A 9,406-nucleotide genomic window follows, 5' to 3' on the forward strand; every position below is an offset into this window, starting at 1 on the left:
ATAAGCGCACGCAAGTCATTTTCTGTCAAAAATGTCTCATGCACATACAACTTGTATGAGAGCAGCCCAAATTGAATTTGCTCCGTGAAAACCTAACTCGATTTCCAATTTTTGTTCTGCGTGACATTTTTTCTATCATCCGGTGGCAAAATCCTGAGCCAGATAAATAATTTTGCATGTAAATAATGCAACAACAACGATTTGAGCCAGATAAATCCAGATAGAACTCTTGTTCAAGTTATGAGCCAGATAATTTTTTAATTACTTCTTTTTAGTTTGGCAACGCTGCCTTTAATAAACCTACTGTTTCTTAAAAAGATGTCGCTGCTTAGCCTTTCGCCGTATGAGTTAAATGAAAAACAGCGGCGGCATATGCCCATCACATTTCACGTGTGCGAAAATTTCACGACATCTGCTTCTCAAGTCTCTGAATGATCCAGAGCATTCCCGTTAGGATTGAGCGTGAGCCGGAGCTGTAAAACTCACTGGAAGTTGGCTTTAGATTTGACGTTGGCACACATGAGCTATCATCTGGTGGCAAAATCCTGAGCCAGATAAATAATTTTGCATGTAAATGCAACAACAAAGATTTGAGCCAGATAAGTCCAGATATAAATCTGGTTCAATTTGTGAGCTAGATAATTTGTTAATTACTTCTTTTTAGGTTGGCAACGCGGCCTTTAATATACCTACTTTTTCAAAAATAGATGTCGCTGCTTAGCCTTTCGCCGTATGAGTTAAATGAAAAACAGCGGCGACATCTGCCTATCACATTTCACGTGCGTGAAAATTTCACGACATCTGCTTCTCAAGTCTCTCAATGATCGAGAGCATTCCCGTGAGATTTGAGCGTGAGCCGGAGCTGTTAAACTCACTGAAAGACGGAAATGCTTTACATTGTCGCAACTCATGGTTATTTGGGTTGGGGCATATATGTAATACACATATATGTAATACGTCTATATCACTACTACTGAACTGTGCAGCCTGTCAAACATTACAGTACAGATATACAACGAGAGAAGGAGACAAAATCTCAAGGCTGTCATTTCAACAAGCCGTATTGCTTCTATCAATATTGTACATTAGGCTATTTGTGGGAAAGTGGGAATTGTACCTTCGACGACGTATCCATTATAGAGGCGTCATCAGCGTCTCCTAGTATCCTTAAAAAAATAGCGAGGTAATATATTTCGAGTTAGCAAATGTTTATGTTAATATGATGTGGGGATTGTCTGTATATCTGGACAATGTTGTTCGTTATATTGCTGGCTATGCTGCTTGGAAGGTACAAAAGAAAATAAAATGTTCCATATGTCAAGGGCAATTGATAGGTGAAGAAATGTTTTTACTTTCAGCGCACAAAAATAAAGGTTCGTTTGTCGCACCATCTGTGGACGTATATAATATGTGTATAGTGTCAGAGAAAGCTTTAAGACAACCCTACAAGACGGCGGTAACCAGTTCACCCACACATTCAAAGCTTTTTTCGCTCTCCACTAACACATCGACGTTTCATGCTGTCATCGAAATGACAGTTCATTAATTATTCCGGAAAAATTGAAACGCAAAAAAAATATAAATTGTTTACAACGAAAAATATCTTGTGCTTTTAGTTGTGACATGTGACGGAAATTAAAAATTTTGTTGCAGAGAACACCTTTTTGCGTTGGCGACCTTCGCCCAAAATAACATTAAGTTAATTTGAGTTGTGACATGTGACGGAAATTAAGAATATTGCTGCAGAGACCATCTTTTTGCGTTGGCGGCCTTCGCCCAAAATATTATTAAGGGTAAAGTTTTACAAGACGGTACACCACCTAATTTAAAAATATCAAATAATAATAAAAACGGAGCTCGAAGCGCGCCTTTTGATTCCACGTTTGATAATTTTTGATAAAAATTGCACCGTCTTTTAAATCGTTACCATATTAAGTTGTATAGAATCGACGGGATGGCCTACAAGGTTTTATGTCAACTAAATCGCTGCCGATATGGTCGGGCTAGTACCTTAATGGTTCCCGGAACGTACCCGATCTGCATCCGGCAAAGGACCACCAAAGTCCATAACGGGGAGTTTCCTTATCGCTACAACAACAACAACATTATTTACTTTCTGATTTTCATTCATACGTATGTGCATTTTTAAATAATAAAAAAAATGTTATATTATTCTAATAGATAGCATCTCCGCCGGGTTGCGATTCAGCTCAGAATATGCCAAAATCAAAGGAAATCTACAAAAACAAGGTACTTTACAAGCAACATGCTTTGGAATACGGTACCAAACTGGTTGGATGTATTTCCCTAAAAAAGGCTGGAACTACGCATCTTGGTTTGCCAGTATTTGCTTCGGTAATTTATATTGATTTGTAGTGATTAAAAATTGCAATAGTAGATAATGTAATGTGAATTAAAATTGAATAGGCAACTGTTATTTATGTGGTGCCACCGGGAGCTGCTGCTGCTATCCTAGAAGCATTAGAAGCAGAAATGTCTTTGATTTTTTGCATCACCAAAGTTGTGCCATAACATGATAGGGTTCGCGTTAAGCACGCTCTCTTAAGGCAAAAAAAATCGCGTCTAGTCAAGCCCGATTGTCCAGGAATCATCGCACCAGAAAGGGTAAGTAAATTGGCTACCATATTAAATATATAAGCAACATGTATGAATTTTTTAGTGATAATTTGTCATGCTTTTGTTGATAATCAACTGAAGAATGCAAATACGACAGAGTTCGAAGTTCATGTGAAAACCAATTAATTTTTTTAATTAGCATTTGGAGAGAAAAATACATATGTATGTATGCATAGAACTGCATAGAAGGGGAGGAAAAATGAATTATTATCAGTAGATTTGCAAGATTTTTGTCATTTCCCCTGCATCGCAGTTGTCATTACATTGCGTTAAGAGAGGACATCAACACCTTAGATAGATCATTTATTGAGGATTGCACAGTGACTTGCACATCTCCTTCACAGCACCTCATCCTAGCCGACTTCCTTGATGAACCCCAGCAGTGTTCTTTGCTTGAGGGATTAAATGTGGGAATGCTCTGGCCATGGTGAGCCCATAAACTTAGCCCTACGTCTTGAAATTGCGCCGCAATCTAGAAGGATATGGTCCACCGTCTGCTGATCCATCACAAAATCGGTATGTGTTGTTCGATACTATACCCAGCTTTTGCATGTGACTTTTCAGTCTACAGTGTCTTGTAAGAATAGCCGTTGGGGTTCTTAGGTTATCTTTTTGAGAGGCCTATTAATGCCCTATATCGAGTTGTCCTGTAACCCCCTAACAGTAACTTAGATTGACTCAGGCCTGGCATATTGCGCCAGTGTTCTTCCCTATTTCCCTTTCTTCTACTAATAGATGCCCCTGTGGGCCAACTGGCAGGAACGGCTCGGGATCGATGGGTCATGCAGTTGCTGCCTCTCTTACCGTGTTGTCCGCCTGTTGTTGTTGTAGTAGCAGTGCTTCGCCCCATCCAATAGGTGCGACCGATCACAAATTGTCATCAATGTCCTCTAACGGGAGTCCAAAGAAACTTTGTGTTTCAACAGGGGTGGGCCATAATGAGAGGAGTGTTAGAGGCGTTGGTTGCACAATACAGTTAAAGAGATGGTTGGTGACATGTGGGGACACATTACAAGCAGGACAATGTTTTGTATGTCGGGGTTGATTGTGGATAGGTAAGAGTTTAACCTGTTACGTTATCCAGCTCGAAGTTGGGCTAGAGTGACTACTCTCGTTTCCCTAGGGAGAGTGCGTTCCTCCTCTGCTAGTTTTGTTCTTTGAGTACAGGAATCACCGGCATAGAGGTCCGACGCCTGTTTGTGGAGTTCACTGAAGACATGCTTGTGTTTTTTAGCTTCAAACGGCTGTGTTCTCAGGTGCCGTATTTCCTCATAATGTAATGAGGCCGTGAACAACAAGAGCCACAAAAGATCAAAAAAAGTTACGAGGACGCTGGATTTTGGAATCTAGCCCAGAGCAACCTGTCCGATGCAACCATCCCTTGCACGTGAAACACTGACAAGAGTATTTATTTTTTTAATTTAATTTATTTATTATTACGGCTGTTTAGGCCCAAAACTTAAACTACTAAGTACAATTCATTGTTATAATCACTTATTTCTATTGAATATGCTGTTGGAATGCCATGTGATTCCGATCAGCATATTTACTAGCGTGACAGAAGGACGAGTCTGGGAGCCACTCATTAAAGGAAGGTTGGAAAGAACGCGTTTCCAATCCTCCAGTGCTCCCAGCTTAAGGCAACAAAATTTGGAACTTATATTTTTCAATTATATGTGTATTTTAAGCTTTCGGAATGTATTAGTCTCCGATCAATGAAGCTAAACATGTCTTTGGATGTTGGAAATTGAAAATAAGTGTATCCAATCACCCCTCAACTTTGTTTAGTAAAGACGCTGTCGGAATGCATGAAGATACCGATTAGCACAGCTCAACATATAATGGGAGGTTGAAAAGGACGTGTTTCCAATCCCCCTTGCTCCAACTTTTATTTGGCCTTATTTTCGTTAATTTTATTACACATTATATAATTTTATTGTTATATTTATGCTGTCGGAATGCGAATGATTCCGATCAGCAACAGTAAATACCAGCTGGAAATACCGAATTCCAGCGAAATTAGTTGTTGGAACTGTCTGGAGTTACAGGTGGCGACCGATTTTCTTTTCCTTAGGGCCGGATGCATTGTATTTTGCTGCTACCATTATTACCATTCCCTTTTCGCGCTCCAGTATCGGTATATCATGTAAAAAAATAAAAGAAAAAAAAACTATCTTATTGGAAGGGTTTTACAATGCTCCAATAAACTTTTTTTAAAAGTATTGAAGTTATTACTACTTTTTATGTGATTAGGAAGTTCATTGAAATATTTCAGGCCCTTATATATATGACCGTCCTAAAAAGATTCTTTTCCGGCAAACGCAGCAAACCCATTTCTCAGTACTGGCGTCAGGAGAAGGACCCGGATTGGGGTCGATACCTTCCCGGAAGAGGAGAGTATGGCGCAGACCCGCTGCAAGGATCTGCTGGGGGGTTGACAATTTGTGGGAGAGACGGAACAAATTAAACATGGAGTCCGCCTGCTCATTGCCCTCCACTCCCCTGTAGCCTAGGACCCAGGCCAACAGTACTACGTTGTGTGCTCCTAATTGATTCAGCTTTTCTACGCACTGAAGGACAAGTGCTGACTTTATTTCGAACGCCGCAAGTGCCTTTAGTGGAACCTGACTGCCTGACAGAGTATGGCAATTGTTTCTTTGGGGTATCAGCGCTGAAGGTTCAGCTTAGCGCACTAACTTATGGCGAATACTTCCGCTCGAAAATGCTCGGATGTGCTTTTAGAGTTACTGATATTTTGGTTCTGGGTCCGAAAACTCTGGCTCCAATCCCCTCTGGCGTCTTCGAGCCATCTATGTACCTTCCGATCTTGAGCCTAGTAATACATTGCACCCGCCTATACCTATACAGCCGTACCAAGAGACGGAGCAGCCCATTACATATTGGCACAACCGGAGCACTGCTGGACATCCATCCCATATGAAAGCTATGCATTCAAAAGTGTTTGTACCAGTGGCTGGTGCACACCGAACTGGACCAATGTATGCTATATTGAGGCCTTCACAAATATCAAGCTATGTTTATGTAAATAATGTTACTGCTAATGTCAATTTGCACGGTTGAGCACATACAGTACCTACGTTTATACAAGGTGGAACACCACACTACCTACATGGCGATGTAGCCACCGATCAGGTTGTTGTAAGAGATTAATTAAAATATGTTATTCATAAACACTGATTCTTATATTTTTATTATCATTAAATTGTAGACTAGACTCATGACGGGTATTCTTACTGGACACTGCCTTCTGGCGTCACATGCCTTTAAATTAGGCTTGGTCAGTGATAGCAGATGTAGGAAGTGCGGGTTGGAGGAAGAAACGATGGATTTCATTCTGTGCTCGTGCCTTGCGCTTGCCGGGCTAAGACTCCAGCTGACAGATGTCAGATCTAGAAGCAGCAAGTGGCTTAAGTTCTAGGAAGCCGCTAACCCGCTGGAGCCATGAGAAGCGTGGGTGCACTTTGGGTGTCCCAAGGCAAGTTCCGTACCTGCTCCGAATAATTTGATAGATAGATAGATTAGATAGGGATCTGTTCTAGGTCCAACTCTTTGGAATGCGGTGTATGGCGGGGTGCTACAAAACCACCTTCCCGGAGGAAATTGTCGGCTATGCAGATGATATTGTCGTAGTAGCAGTGGCCAAGAAACTTGATCTGCTCCAAGCATTATGTAATGACGCCATGGGAAGAATAGAGGAATGGTTGGCGAACACGGGGCTGGAGATGGCTAGCAATAAGACAGAAGTGGTTCTGATGAGCTCAAAGCGGACTGTGGATGAGTTGGTCCTAACCATAGGAGATTTTCAAATAAATTCAAAGCCCTCCTTGAAATATCTAGGAGTAATCATTGACTCAAAACTAACTTTTAGGGAGCACTTCAGGGCGGTGGGGGACAAAGTTTCTAGAGTTAGTGGAACCCTAACGCGAATAATGCCCAACATCGGCGGCCCAAGCGAAGCTACCCGTCAGCGATTATCCAACGTAACCAGCTCTATAATATTATATGCAGCACCAGTATGGCACAGATCTAAAATGGTCCACCAAAAAGATATACTAGCAGCCTACCGCATTACTGCTATACGAATAGCATGTGCTGTTCCGACGACGCGATCCATGTTTTATCCAGGAAAATCCCAGTAGATCTACTCTCAGGTGAAATGGCCGATCTGTATGGCATTGGATTCAGCCGACCATCTGAAGATGCTAAGAAAACCGCAAGGTCACGAACAATAGTTAGGTGGCAAGAACGGCGGGAAGATTCGAGAAAAGAGCGCTGAACCTTCATGCTAGTCCGGAATATAGCGGAATGGTACGAGCGAAAACACGGCAAACTAAATTACCATCTCACACAGATATTGAGCGGGCACGGTGGCTTGAAGGAATATCTACATAAGCGTGGGATAGAGGAGGATCCTTTCTGTCCAAGCTGTCCGTCCGAATTGGAAGGCGCAGAACATGTAATATTTCACTGCCCTCGTTTTCACGGCGAAAGACTGTCTGTAAACAGAGTTTTTGGAGAGGAACCTTCCATTAGGAATTTAGTTCCACGAATTTGCGGGCAAATAGATTGTTGGATTGCTGTGAGCAAGATGGCCTTTATAGTAATGACGAAATTGATGATGCATGCCGAAAAGGAGCGTAGAGAAATGCGCATACGAAGTAGTGGCGACTAAATCGCCTTTGAAGTTACTTTACCAGGTCCTGATTCTAGTTATCTGAAATTTCTCGTGGGCCTTTGGAAAAGAGCTATGTGTGGAGCCCTATTTATGGAACACTTTTCGGCTTATATTAAAAACTTTTAATCTATTCTTACTGATATGAGTTTCTTTTTCATTCTAGGTAATTTGATTTTGACGATGTGAGGATAGAAATATCCCAAATATTCCAGCTGTGGCTGTAAGAACATACATTTGCTCAAATTAGAAGAAAACTGCACGGTTGAGCACATCCAGTATCTACGTTTATACAAGGAGGAACTCCACACTACTTTCACTGGGATGTAGCCACCGATCACGTTGTTGTAAGAGCTTATTTTAAATATGTTATTCATAAACACTGATTCTAATATTTTGTTTTGGTTTTTACTTTAGAGTCAACCTGTTATATAAGCGATGTCAGCTATGCCTGTAACTTAAGCGCCTTCAGATGTAATAGTTACCGCGGACGCGGTCACAGGAGTAGTTCACTACGTGGAGATTACACTAATCAAGGACTTTCAATATCGGAAGGATTTCCAGCACTATAACACACCAACAATATGTGCAATCACCCGAATAAATTGTACAACAAACGTTAACACCATATCATCAGCCAGCAACAACAACAACAAACGCAGCAAGTTGAAACTTCTAAACAATTAATGACTAGTGAACCACCAACATATCCGCAATATGCGCAAACATCAACACCAACATGTGTCGCCTACTTTGCAACACGGTGAAGATGGCCAAGGCCATTCTGATTCTAATACTGATAAAGGCGAACCATTGGCAAATTTAAAAACTCAAACAGACCACGAAAAATGTTGATGATGGTATTAATTCTAGTACGGATAGTAAAGAATTTAAACCTAGGAAAAAAGCTAAACTTGATAAAAACTTAACCGAAGATGACAATGTTTCTAATTCTAATACTAAGGAAGATGAACCTTTGATAAATATGAAGCTTAAAACAGAGTTATCAAAAAATGACGATGATGATAATGATGTTGATGCAAAGTCCAATGTTGAAAATGATGAAAATTATGAAACAGAATCTGAAAATAGTATGAGTGTGGATTATAACCTGAAGCAAAACTGTCATATCCTGTACGGCCAGAATTAGATGTTAAGAAAAGAGCCTACATAAAGAGGCTCAGTATATTTATGGAAAATTTATCATGAGACAATGCCCAATGTATGTATTTCAATTAAATTCAGCACATTGTTGGAAAAAGCATCTAAACTTTATGCATCGTGTAGAGAAACCAGAACATTTACAATTTAAATATAACGAACGTGGTGCAAAATGTAAATTTTGTGTTATTCAAGCAGCTACACCAAGCTTCAACAAATTATTGGACCATGAGATTTCTCATATGCCTAATAGTCATTATTTAAAATGTAAATTATGCGATTGGAAGACGAAAATACATTCAAGTATGAATTTTTATTTACGTGTACAACACGCTGAAACAATTGATGTAACAACGAAAAGTTTAGAATTGAATGTTTGTCCATATTGTAATCACAATGGTATTTACGCAAACACTTAATACATCTTTTCTATGTTTAGAATGTGGTGAATAATTTAGAACAAATACAAGTTTACGTGTACACCACAAGATTTGAACGGAAATATCTTGAGGGTATGGTTACACCTATGTGGCATCTACAAGATATTTATAATTACTAGTATGGAATGAATCCGGATATGGAAGAAAACGGAGGTGACGAATCACCATGCTTCTTTGGATTCTGGTGATACTCCTGACATGCTTCCTAATTTCCCTACGTCTGATGTTACTATACCTACCAAACTAATATGACTGCAAACTGATGAGCAACACTACCAGCGCAGGAAAAATAAGAACTTCAAAACAAGGTTTCGGAAAGGGCACGACTATGAATAGACGTTAATGTATTTATATAGTTTATAAATATAAAAATTCACATATGTAAAGTTCGCTAGAGTAATAAGGCAATAATTTAAATTCTAAAAAAACATTGTATATATGAATAATTTATAATTAAATATTATCTGAACATAAA

The 9,406-nt window shown here is 39.9% G+C and overlaps 1 long non-coding RNA gene across 2 annotated transcripts; it reads left to right on the forward strand.

Annotated features, from left to right (window-relative positions):
- Positions 1-1,454: 1,454 nt before the first annotated feature.
- LOC137252685 (uncharacterized) lies at positions 1,455-9,406 on the forward strand. Of its 2 annotated transcripts, XR_010953648.1 has the most exons (5): positions 1,456-1,793; positions 2,182-2,355; positions 2,428-2,625; positions 7,497-7,677; positions 7,748-9,406. It is a non-coding gene; the product is annotated as an uncharacterized lncRNA (long non-coding RNA). The 2 variants fall into 2 exon arrangements; XR_010953647.1 differs by having other exon boundaries at positions 1,455-2,355.

Source organism: Eurosta solidaginis, chromosome 5, assembly GCF_040869045.1.
Source record: "Eurosta solidaginis isolate ZX-2024a chromosome 5, ASM4086904v1, whole genome shotgun sequence".
NCBI classification, from domain to species: Eukaryota; Metazoa; Arthropoda; class Insecta; order Diptera; family Tephritidae; genus Eurosta; species Eurosta solidaginis.